Raw genomic sequence first — 13519 nt, 5'->3', positions numbered from 1 at the left:
GTTGGTTTATTATGCCCTGGCGTTCGGATCTTTTGCAAAGACTTGGTTTGTAACCCTTCAGATTCTAACATAGCCGTCTTCCCCTTGCATGCCTTGTATAGAAGAATGGTGCTTCAGTTATAAAACATGCTACATAAGAGAGATGGAATAGGTACTGAAGAATAGAAAGGCATGAAATATTGACATGTATTCCCTCTATCCGGAAAAAAATGGATGGGTCTAGGCGTATTTCAGTTCTAGATACATCCTTTTTTATCCATTTTGGCAACATGTAATCCATACGGAGGGAGTATGGTGTAAGAGCTAGGGATACGACAGGACAACATAGTAAAAAAACACTAGTTGAATGTAAAATTGTATGCTAGCGGAATACGTACAGAAAAAACTAAGGCAGCATACACATGTATGATTGGGAAATTAAGATGGCATTGCAACAGAGCACTAGAACAACACTTCAATGTAAAAAACATGGTATGGTAGACAGATGAAGTACGTACTGATGAATAACAATGCATAAGATATTCAGAAGCATGATGTCCAAATTAAGCAGATGGCATTGCGATAGAGTAGAATGGCAGTACTTGAATTTGAAAACATGTTATCATGAATGGAATAGGTACTGAAAAACAGGAAGGCATGACATATTTACATGCATGATCAGCATGCTAAGCACATGGCATTGCAACAGAGTAGATATACTCCAGGACATTATATGCATGTTGTACCCATATCACGGGCCAAGTTAGAGCAAGGACCTTGTGGGGTGAAGAGGATTCAACATCTTTCTGCAAGTCTTCTGAAGAACTGCCTTTACATGTTCCATCATATTGGGTATCAATGACATCAAGTTTATTGGCCTTTACATTGCTCCATGAGGTTCTTGTGGATATATCAGTGTATGCAATTATATCTTACATGCATGGAAGACAACTAGTAGTTAGATTTATGTAATGAGTGCCTGTAGGAGACTACATAAATAATAGGACTGTGGTTAACTAGCAGCAACAGGTATCAAAAACTAAAGGGAGAACACAGATGAAAGCTACAGAATATGTATCGTTTGTGCTCGAGATTAACTACATGGCACACAAAAGTATTAAAGAACAACATAGGTAATACTAGAAGTGGTATAATACTATAATCACCAGCCTATGGGATAGCATTGGCTGATGGATGATAACTATGGAACAACGTTACCTAAAGAACAAGTATCTTAGCTGAACTATGGAACATCGTTAACTCCTGAACAAGACCCGTAAGAGATCAGCATCAATATACAGTGAAATGTGATAATCAATTTTCCATGCTTAGATGAATAACAAAGCCATAAATGTTGCACACAAGTAAGATGAGGCTACAACCTATCTGGCCGCCATCCATAGGAGTGAGCATCATGTGCTGACTTGTCGATGGCCCTGCAGTTGTTGTGGCTGTCCATGTTGGGCACGCGCATTCGATGCAGGGAACTGTTGAGTGGGGACTATAGCTCCCTTCTGGTGTATGCTTCCCTTGTTGGAGCAACTACGGTTAGTCAGAAGACGGTGTGGCTGAAGATGCAGATAACGCATAATGTTAAGAATGACACATCTCTTTGATCTAAAGAAATACACTAAGAGATTAACAGCAAGGTACGAGAGTGGTCACACATCGGTTGACTAAGACTAAATTGGGGTTACATGATTTAATTTATTTTGGTACTGTCCAATCTACGCCGGATGGCTTGATGGCCGTCTTGTGCCTCCCGGCTGACACTGTTAGGAATCTTCCCTGAAGAGCCAGCGACCAACGACAGAGCAGCTTGCCTCCGCCGTCCGTAGCCCCAACCAAAACCCCGCTCCCCGCCCCACCGCACTGCCGTGGTTGCGCCACCCCTGGGCCAATCCACAAAGACTCCCCGTCATCCAGATCCCGCGGCGGCAGTACCTTGAACCCACGCAACTCTAAGATAGCCATCTAAGCGCTGCTAGCGCGGCGAACTTGCGGCCCCGCACCCTTACGTTGGACACCAGCCAACCGGCAGCCTAGGAGCTCCGCCGCCTCGAGGGGTACTACTTCCCATTGGGAATCGATTGGCCCAGAATAAAAATTCAGACAACTAACACCTAATTAAAGTGATTTGAGATGAGGGTGCGACCTATCTGGCGGCATGGTGAAGTAGGCCGGTCCAGCTGCCGAGTCGGTGAGGCCGGCACGGTTGCGGGGGCCACCAGCGGCAGGGAAACAGCGATGTCGCGGCTACGGGGAAGCAGCGTCAGGACTCTGGACTGATCCAAAGTTGGAGCTGCTCCGGCGCCGTGAACAACGGCGGGGGTGGAGCGGCTCCGGTACGGTTCACGCGACCGTCGTCGAGGCAGCTCCAGCAGCACGGACAAATGGACAGTGTCTCTGGCATTAGGGAGGAGGGAGGCTGTGAAATTGGTGCGTTGGGGGCGCCATGGAGGAGGGGCTGAGGTTTCACGGCTCGAAAGAAGGGAGCTTCTGGGGAGAAGGTGATTTGGCGCCCATGAAGTATGAATGGGGTGGGGGAATTGGGAGGGACTGGAACCATGTTTTACGGACGCATTTTTCTGAAATGTGAGGGGGGGTTACAGTTCTACCCCTGCCTTTAGGCTTCTCGGCTTGGGTCTGTGTACTGAGGGTCGGGGATAGTAGAGTAACTTTGCTTCTCCCCAAATAGTGGGCGGGAGCGATTTCAGGCGAGGAGGGCGTGTTTTCAAATATAGTGGGCGCGAGCGATTTCGGGCGAGGAGAGCGTGTTTTGAAAAAGTGGGCGCGAGCTATTTTGGACGAGGAGAGCATGTTTTGCCGACCATGGTTTATGAATTATTCGGCACATGTCATTTCGGCCGAGGAGAAGGCGCGTTTGGATGAAGTTACGAACCTACCCTTGATGCACAATGGGCCAATTAATGCGTCCCCCACATAGGACGATAATTTCGTGTCTCCCATTTATTTGCTCGGGCGAATTCCACCGAGCAGAGGATGTTTAACGGTTCGTTCAAAATTTGGGAGAACGGGCATCCACGTCTACCTTACCAAGTCGATTCGAATCAAATTTAGAAATATTAGCTTGGCACTTCTTTTTTAAAGGAGAGATGATGCTCGGGGGTAATGTGTTTTTACATGCTCGTTGCTAGCGATTTCCTATATGACAAATAGTTGACCCACTGAAAAACGGGAATCAAACCCAAAATGAAATATCTCGATTCAATGAAATAGTTCGTTCACCAGGTTAAAAAATGAACTAAATCCAAAATTAACACGTCAATCGAATAGCATGTTGTACAGTATTATAGTACTCCATGAACATGTTGAAAGTCAAATTAATGAACTTGTTTGATATACGCGTATATCCGTTCATGTGTGGATTGCAGACAACATGTTCTCCAATTTAAATATTTGAATGCAAGTTTATATCGAAACATGGTTTATATCAGTCTTTGATGCATAAAACGCGACCTCCCCCTCTCCCGGACTCATGCTCTCTCTCTCGCTGACAATCTTCAATTCTGTCGCACACATCCAACACACAAACCTTGTTGGTCCTCTCTCTCTCTCTCTCTCTCTCTCTTTGTGTGTGTGTGGGGGGGGGTCTTTCTAGTTCGCATGCATATATACTCCATCTATAGGTCTCTCTCGCACACTATGTATGATTCTCTAGTCCAAACTAGATATCTTGGGTGCACTCATCGTACGCACACAAATTCCTTGGCTCGTTGCCCGTAACTCTCACACGCACCACTCTGTCGTCTCGGAGCTCTTCCCCCTCTCTCTCAAACTCTCCATCTACCTGGGTCACACATACACATGCATATCTCACTCGCACTCGATAGGCCCATCTAAAACTCTATCTCTCTCCCTCGTTCTCTCTCCATCTCACACGCACACACACACAATCTCATGCCTAGCTAGCCAAGTTTGATGGTCTCTCACTCAATTGTAGGCACACGGAGCCCCCCCTATATGTATATGACTAGTTAATCTTAGTCTCCATCACAAACATGTGCATGGTCTATCTCGATTTCTCTCGGGGCATCTTTCCATCGCACACGCATCTTCCTCGATCTCCCACCCATATAGTCCCCTCAAGATCTCGAGGGGGTCTCTCTATCACAAACACACCCTCTCGCCCTCCCCATGTGTCCATGTTCTCCATGTGTCCCTCTCGACCATTGTTCCTTGTTGGCCAGACCTCTGTTGGACATGTGCTATAGGGGTGTCTCTCTCCGTTGCAAATAATCACACACTAGCTATCTTCGTGTATCTCCTCGCCTCGCTTTTCTATCTCGGCGATGCATGCATGATATGTTCGCCTAATAAACGAAAAAACACACACACTCTCTCTAATTTATCGTTTGTTGTCACTTTCTCTTTCACACACATACACTTTTTGCACACTTACTCATTCTCCTTCACACGCACTTGATCCCTCTCGACTTAGGCACTCTCCTCGGTCCATAACATTGATTTATTGAAAAGTCAAACATCACAAAGTTTGACCATGTACGTGGAGAAAAACAATTACATCTTGAACGGCAAACATATACCATTAGATTTACGATGAGATGTAGTTTCGTATGATGTATCTTTGGTATTGAAGATATAAATAAAATTTGTGTAAACCTGATTAAAGTTTCCAAAGTTTGACTTCTAAAAAAATTACATGCATTGCATTATCGAGCAGATGGAATATCTCTTTCCCCCTCTTAGCTATCTGATGCACCACTCAGCCTTATCGGGGCTCCTCAATCTCTCTCAAACTTTATATCTCCTTGGTTCACACATACACATGTCTCGCTCACGCTATACATATAGACCCATCCAACACTCTCTGTCCTTGTTCTCTCTCTATGTGACACGCCCCCCTAATAAGTACCATAATCCCTCACTCCATCATAGGCGCAAGCACTCCCCCCTAAGTATGATTATCTCTCACTAGCCATCAGGAACACACATATTGTCTCCTTCCATCCATACGTCTATCTCAATATCTCTCGTGGTATCTTCTATCGCGCACACACCTTGTCACTCGATCTCCAACCCATGTAGTCCCATCACGATCTCCAGGGGATCTCTCTATGACAAAGATACACTCTCTCGTCCCCATGTCTGCATTTTCTCCGTACGTCTCTCTCGACCTCTCTCCCTTGTTTGTCAGACCCCTCTTGGCCACGTGCTAGGGGTCTTGCTCTCTCAGTTGCAAACAACCACACACTATCTCCTCACCTTGCTTCCGTTGTCGAAGATGCATGTGTGATATGTTTGCATAAGACACACACGTTTTTCTCGACTTTTATCGAGTGTTGTCCATGTCTCTTTCACACACGCACACACACTTTTTTCACTCACTCTTTCTATCTCTCTCTCTCTCTAGTTAGGGACTCTTTCACGTTCATAAGCATATGGATGTTTTGAAAAGTCAAACCTCAGAAAAGTTTGACCAGGTATATGTGGAGAAAAACATTTACATTTGGAAAGATCATTAGATTTATCACAACATGTACTTAGTTCATACTATCATTTATCTTTGGTATTGTAGATATAAGTAATTTCGTTATAAACTTGGTCAAAGTTTCAAAAGTTTGACTTTAAAAAAATGTTGGAACTACATTATCGAACGGAGGGAGTAGCTCTTTCTCTCTCTGCTATCTCTCACGGGCCTCCCCTCTCACACGAACACTCTATACCGACGGACTATACGCTCACTGTGTCAGCGTATAGCTCCGTATATTGTTTAGTTGACCGGTCAACCAGTCCACATGCTGCTTTATCAGCTCGTGTTCTGTATGTTCGTGTGCTGGCCCATGTGGCAATGGGTGAAAATAAGTAAACTAGAGGCCCATCTGACACACAGTGAAGTAAACAAAGTTGAAACTACTCGGGGTAGCACCCCGCACGCTAGTAAATTGAGGGCGCATTGAGGACACACTTCTTCCACGTGGAGGACGCACTCATGCACAATTCACCACTGCGCGGCGGCATGCATAGAAGGACGCACTCGCGCACACCCAGCACACAACACACACACCAGCACACGTGTACATCGGCGTCGCCGCCGGTTGATATGGACGGCGAGGCAGCCAACAAGCGGAGGCGGCTCGAGCCAAAACCACATCCAGCGAGCCTGGACTTCATTAGCAGCCTCCCCGATGACATGCTGCTCGTCATCATCGGCCTCCTCCCCACCAAATCTGCCATGCGGACCACCCTGCTCTCCCGGCGGTGGCGCCCCCTCTGTGCCGCGTCCCCCTCAACCTCACCGTCGACAGCTGCCTTTGTGACGGGGATTGCAAATGCATGGCCGCAGTCTCCAAGATCCTTTCATCGCACCCTGGGCCAGCTAGACGCCTTGACATCCGCATGTTCAGTACCAACTGCAAGGTCCAACCCAAGTTCGACGAGTGGTTCTTATCCCCCGCCCTAGATCAGCTCGAGGAGCTCAGCTTTGAAGATGGACGATGTCGCTCTCTGCCACCGTTGGCGCTCCACCTCGCGCCAACGCTGCGCCGCACCAGCTTCACCTCCCGCTATCTTCCCCAGATTAATGCCGCACCCGCCCTTCTTCTCCCTCAACTCAAGCATCTCGACCTCTTCGACGTTGTCATCTCGAAGAAGGCTATGGAGCACCTGCTCCGTAGCTGTACAACGCTCGAGTACCTTCGTCTTGAGCAGATCCACGGGTTCATTATCCTCCACATCGCATCAACGAATCTCTGATGGATTTATGTGTCTTGCTGGCCCCGCAACAAGACATCTATTGGGAAGAGATCACTCCAGATGTTCCACGTTATGGTCATTGAGATGCGCCTTTCCTTGAGAGATTGCTTGTATCGGATCTGGAAGGTCTAACAAAAATCAGGGTCATTGACACGCCGAAATTGACAGCGTTGGTGCACTCGTCTGCCAAATTCTCCGAACTCTTTATTGGATCCGTAATCGTTCAGGTACATCACTCATCTTCTTCTCCGTCTTCTTTAAATTCACATTTTTAAATTTCTTCTTGATGTATTACGACCGTCTTCCAGAAAATGATTCCCACAAGCTTGACCCAGTCTATGCGCACAGTGAAGATCTTGGCAATAAAATCTATCGGCCCCAATCTAGATCAAGTTGTTGGATTCCTTACATGCATTCCGTGCACGGAGAAGCCACTCATCGAGGTGAAACTTCTTTCCTATTAGTAAACGGTAATCACAATGTAGCTCAAATTTTTGGTAATGTTCCCAAATTATGATGACAAGTGTAGTGTTCAAAACTGCATCTACGCACTGCACTGAAAGAAATGTTTTTAGTTTTTTTCTCACGTGATCACCTACATCGTTTTTTTGTTGTACTACTATAGTAGCCTAGGCTTGATGGCTCCTACATAGTGGGCTGTTATAGTGGGCCAAAACACGTGCCAAAATTTTTCTCCCCGGACAGATCTTCGTGTTCGGCGGTTTTGGGGATGTCAAAATTTTCGTCACCATTAGGCTTGATGGCTCCTACTATCATCGATAGCGATGCAGTCCAGGGTGAGACTTTTCTCCCCGGACAGATCTTCGTGTTCGGCGGTTTTGCACTACGGGCCAATTCGCTTGGCCATCTAGAGCAGATCGAAAGTTACGCCCCTGGCCACCAGGTCAGGTTTGAAAGCTTAAACTACACGTCCGATGTCCGCGGAGACTTGATCTTCGACGGATTCGAGCCTCTGCCTTGTGCGTCACGCGGTCACGATGAGTATGATTTAGCTCTACCATCGGACAGTGTTCAGGAGATCGCAACGGCAGCCGCTCCGACCCTCGATTCGGAGTCAGTTGCGCCTTCCGCGGACGGGTGGATGGACCCTGCCACGAAGGCCTTAACCTTAGCGGCGATCAAGCCGAACATCGACCTTACCTTGCACAAGAGCCGTGTTGATAAACTGCCGGATCCTTCTCCGGCCACGGACTCCGAACCGCCTGCGCTCGTTCCTATCGAATCCGAGTGGGCGCCGATCATGGAGTTTACCTCCACGGATATTTTTCAGCACTCGCCCTTTGGCGACATACTGAACTCATTAAGGTCTCTCTCCTTGTCAGGAGGATCCTGGCCGAACTATGTCCTGCAGGACTGGCATGCAGACGACGAAGAAATTCGCGACCCACCCACCACCCACTTAGTAGCCACTGTTGATGACTTAACCGACATGCTCGACTTTGACTCCGAAGACATTGACGGTATGGACGATGATGCGGGAGACTAAGAGGAACCACTGCCTACGGGGCACTGGACAGCCACCTCATCGTACGATATATACATGGTGGATACACCCAGAGAAGGCAATGGAGACGAGATAGCAGACGATGACCCCTCCAAGAAGCAACCCAAGCGCCGACGTCAGCGGCGCCGCTCGAAGTCCCGCCAAAGCAAAAGTGGTGATACCGGCACAGGAGATAATAACACTCTGGATAGTGCCGAAGACAACAACAATCCCCTCCAGCAAGATTTAGAGCAGGAGGATGGAGGAGCCAGCCCTCCTGAGAGTGCGGCAGACGGAGAGGAGGAGGAGGATGCCCCCTCTGAAGAAGAGGCAAGCCTCGGCGATGATGAATTCGCCGTACCAGAGGATCCCGTCGAACAAGAGCGCTTCAAGCGCCGGCTTATGGCCACGGCAAATAGCCTGAAGAAAGAGCAGCAGCAGCTTCAAGCTGATCAAGATCTGCTAGCTGACAGATGGACTGAAGTCCTCGTGGCCGAGGAATATAAACTCGAGCGCCCCTCCAAGAGTTACCCAAAATGCAGGTTGCCACCCCGACTAGAGGAAGAAGCGTATGACACGGCTGATCGGCTACCTCATGGCTGCATAGAGAGGCATTGCAGCCAAAAACTCAGCCCGCACTCCGATGCCATTCAAATAAAAGGCATGGGGAGATACGCCAGACCTGCGGGACATATTGGAGGACAAAGTGAAGCATGCAAGATCGATCTACGGATCACGAGGGCACGCCACCATGCGAGACGATAAACGTCACACCGGATATAGTAAAAGTAAATCCGGCCGGGCCGAACACAGCGGGCAAGACCCATTCGAGCTGCGTCATGATATAGCCCAATACAGAGGCGCCGCACACCCTTTATGCTTCACAGACGAAGTAATGGATCATCAAATCCCAGAATGTTTCAAACCTATAAATATTTAATCATACGACGGCACTACAGATCCTGCGGTATGGATCGAGGATTTCCTCCTTCACATCCACATGGCCCGCGGTGATGACTTAGACGCCATCAAATACCTCCCACTAAAGCTCAAAGGACCAGCACGACATTGGCTTAATAGCTTTCCACTAGACTCCATTAGCTGTTGGGAAGATCTGGAAGCCGCATTCCTCGACAACTTTCAGGGCACTTATGTGCGACCACCAGACGCCGATGACTTGAGCCACATAATTCAGCAGCCAGAAGAGTCGGCCAGAAAATTCTGGACTCGGTTCCTTACAAAGAAAAATCAAATCGTCGACTGTCCGGATGCAGAGGCCTTAGCGGCTTTCAAACACAACATCCGAGACGAGTGGCTAGCCCGGCACCTTGGCCAGGAAAAGCCAAAATCTATGGAAGCTCTCATGACGCTCATGACCCGCTTTTGTGCGGGAGAAGACAGCTGGCTGGCTCGCAGTAATAACATATCAAAGAACCATGGTACCTCAGATACCATGGACGGCAATGGCAAGTCACGTCGCAACAAACATAAGCGCCGCATTAACAGCGAAAATACCGAGGATACGGCAGTCAATGCCGGATTCAAAGGCTCTAAACCCGGCCAGCGGAAAAAGCCATTCAAACAAAGTACGCCGGGTCCGTCCAGCTTGGACCGTATACTCGATCGCTCGTGTCAAATACACGGCACCCCAGGCAAGCCAACCAATCACACCAACAGGGATTGTTGGGTGTTCAAGCAGGCCGGCAAGTTAATTGACGAAAACAAGGATAAGGGGCCGCATAGCGATGACGAGGGGGAATCTCGGTAGCCACACACCGGTGGACAGAAGAGGTTTCCCCCACAAGTGCGGACGGTGAACATGATATACGCAACCCACATCCCCAAGAGGGAGCGGAAGCGTGCGCTCAGGGACGTATATGCGTTGGAGCCAGTCGCCCCAAAGTTCAACCCTTGGTCCTCCTGTCTGATCACCTTCAATCGCAGGGACCACCCCACTAGTATCCGTCATGGCCGATTCGCCGCACTGGTCCTAGACCCAATAATTGATGGATTTCACCTCACTCAAGTCCTTATGGATGGCGGCAGCAGCCTGGACCTGCTTTATCAGGACACAGTGCGCAAAATGGGTATAGACCCCTCAAGGATCAAACCCACAAAAACGACCTTTAAAGGCGTCATTCCAGGTGTAGAGGCCCATTGCACAGGCTCAATTACACTAGAAGTGGTCTTCGGATCCCCGGATAACTTCCGAAGCGAATAGTTAATCCTCAATATAGTCCCGTTCCGCAGTCGTTATCATGTGCTGCTCGGGCGAACCGCATTTGCTAGATTCAATGCGGTACCGCATTATTCATACCTCAAGCTCAAGATGCCGGGACCTCGCGGAGTTATTACAGTCAACGGAAACACATAGCGCTCTCTCCGAACAGAGGAGCACACCGTGGCCCTCGCAGCAGAAGCGCAAAGCAGCCTCTCAAGGCAATCAACCAGTTCTGCGCTTCAAAGCCCGAACACCTTCAAGTGCGCTCGGAGCAATCGACAAATAGACCGCCTAGCGCGATCTGAGCTCGCGTAGCAATACGGCGCCCACCCCAATCCCATCCCAATAGCGAAACTCGTGCCACGCGTACATAATTACGCATTAAAAATACCGTGGGCACAGGTGGGGAGGGGGGCACAACTGCGGCATGCCCCAAGACGCGGCTTAAACCGCACTAGGGGCTTCCCTTTGGTTATTTTTCTCTTTTTTCAGGACCTTAATCTCTGGAAACACTGTCCGGCAGCACTATTGCCGAACACATGATGCAGCAACCAAGGAGACAGACAGCTACGTCATACCACGGAATTCCTAGGTGGATTACAGTAACGAGCGAAATATTCGATTTAATATCATTCCTCAGCTTGCCCTTGGAAGGGACATAGTCCTACTCTTTGCTTATCGCACTATCTATATCACTCTGCTTTAACGCAATTTTTGAATAAACAATGCATGACATTACGACTATATATATATATATTATATGTGTGTGTGTGTGTTCATTAATGACGCCTTGCAACTGTACACTTTGGTACGGCCAATACACCAGGGGCTTACGTACCCCACAATACGGTGTGAAAAGTCCGAACACTTTCACAAGTGCGGCACCCCGAACTTATAACATTATATGCATCAGCTCGGAATCATGTCTTTGGTCAAATGTTGGGTTTGCCCGGCTCCTATGTTTTGGTACCTTACATTCCGCTCTATCGGCTAAGGTAGCGCTAGGAGAACTACTTCGATTGTGCCCCGGTTCTGCTGGGTTCAGCACCACAGTAGAGAAAGCTAAAACTGCCTGTCATGATAAGGCGAGAGACTGATCGCTGTTCGGCGAGGTTTTCGAGTCCCTAAAGACTTATGCCGCTTAGAGCGAGGGGTCGGCCATTTCCGGCTTAAAGGCGTGTATCGCACCACAAATTCGGCCTTCCGAATACCGGGGGCTTCGCCGAAATTTAAAATTATAGAATTCTATGGCTAAGTGAGAGTGATAAAGCATAATTAGTCCGGTTGCCTTGTTCGCTGTGCTGAGCACCTCCCTCGAAGGACCCAAACATGGGAACAAGATTGCTCAGGTTTATCCCGAACACCCCAGCACTCGCGGCATGGGGGCAGAAGCCGAGGACTAGCCATCTCTCAGATTGGATAAACAGCCAAACAGAAGGCAATATTTTAAATTCAAACAAGCGTTGCATAGCGCATATGAAACAAGTTTTCATAAATACAGGATAAAATGAGCAAGTCTCACTCAAATATTACATCTTTTGAACACTCATCCGCTATGAGACGGGCACCCGGTAGAACACCCTCATAGTACATCTCGGGGTGGCAGTGCTCCTTGCCCTCCGGCGGCCCCTCCTTGACCAGCTTCACAGTGTCTAGCTTGACCCACTGCAATTTCACATAGGTGAAAGCCCGGTGTGCACCTTCAATGCAGACAGATTGCTTGACGACCTCCAGCCGCGGGTAGGCATCCACAAGCCGCCTCACCAGGCTGAAGAAGCTGTTCGGAAGGGCGTCGCCAGGCCACAGCCGGACTATAAAGCCCTTCATGGCCTGATCGGCCGCCTTATGTAGCTCGACCATCTGCTTCAGCTGGTCGCTCATTGGCACCGGGTGTTCGGCCTTAGTATACTGAGACCAGAACAGCTTCTCCATTGAGCTTCCATCCTCGGCCTAGTAAAATTGTGCTGCATCGGACACGCTGCGGGGCAAATCTGCGAATGCTCCTGGAGAGCTCCGGATCCGGGTAAGTAATTGGTAATTTACTTTTACATACTTGTTGTGCATATAGAAAGCCTTACCCGTCGATATCTTCTTCACTGCGTCGATCTCCTGGAGGGCATTTTGGGCTTCGGCCTTGGCACTTTTTGCGCTCTCGAGGGCCGCGGCAAGCTCAGACTCCCGCGTCTTTGAGTCAAGCTCCAACGCCTCGTGCTTCGCCACGAGAGCCTGGAGCTCTTGCTGCACCTCGCCCACTCGAGCCTCGTGCTTCTCTCGCTCGGTGCGCTCCTTGGCCGCTTTATCTTCGGCCTCGGAGAGCGCTTGCTTTAGGGTCGCCCCTTCGATCATGGCCCCTAGCAAATTCATGATAATCCTGTCATTTTGCAATCGCATTCTTTTTATACATATCTATAGACAGGGTATTAGTTACCCTTGTTCTCCTCGAGCTGCCTCTTGGCAAGGCCGAGCTCTTTCTTGGACCCCTCGAGGTCCTGCTTCAGTACGGCAACCTCCGCAGTCAGTGCGGCGGACGCCAGCAGCGAGGCCTGCAGCGAGGCCAGCAGTGAGGCCTGCATATTGATGCCAGCAGCGAGGCCAGCAGCGAGGCCTGTATACGCATACGTACAGACGGCAAAGGCTGAAATACAGACGGCAAAGACTTTGCCGTCACATGGCTGGCGGCAAAGTGTGACGGCAAAGGTAAAGTCGGTAAAGAGTACTTTGCCGTCAGCTTTTTATGAGGCAGACGGCAAAGTCTTTGCCGTCAGCCAAACTACAGTTTGCCGTCTCCCGCAAAAAATAGTAGACGACGAAGAATGAGGTCTTTGCCATCACTCGAAACGTTTTCTTTGCTATCATGCGGAGTAATTACAGATGGCAAAGATTTTTTTTATTTTAAAAAAATATGACGTCAGTCCAAGCTTTCGTCGGCGGCTGTTGCATCGGTGGTCACCGGAGTTACCAACTCTGGCAACTGCTCCTTCGGTGGTCACCAGAGTCGTGCTCTATTGCTGTTCGCTGGCCGGGCAAGGCTTGATGGCTCACTCGCACCACCGGAGTCACCAAAGGGAGAGAAGGTG

This window comes from Triticum urartu, chromosome 3A (genome assembly GCF_056163025.1).
Source record: "Triticum urartu cultivar PI428250 chromosome 3A, HENAU_Tu73, whole genome shotgun sequence".
Taxonomy (NCBI): domain Eukaryota; kingdom Viridiplantae; phylum Streptophyta; class Magnoliopsida; order Poales; family Poaceae; genus Triticum; species Triticum urartu.
Note: the sequence above shows the minus strand (reverse complement) of the source record.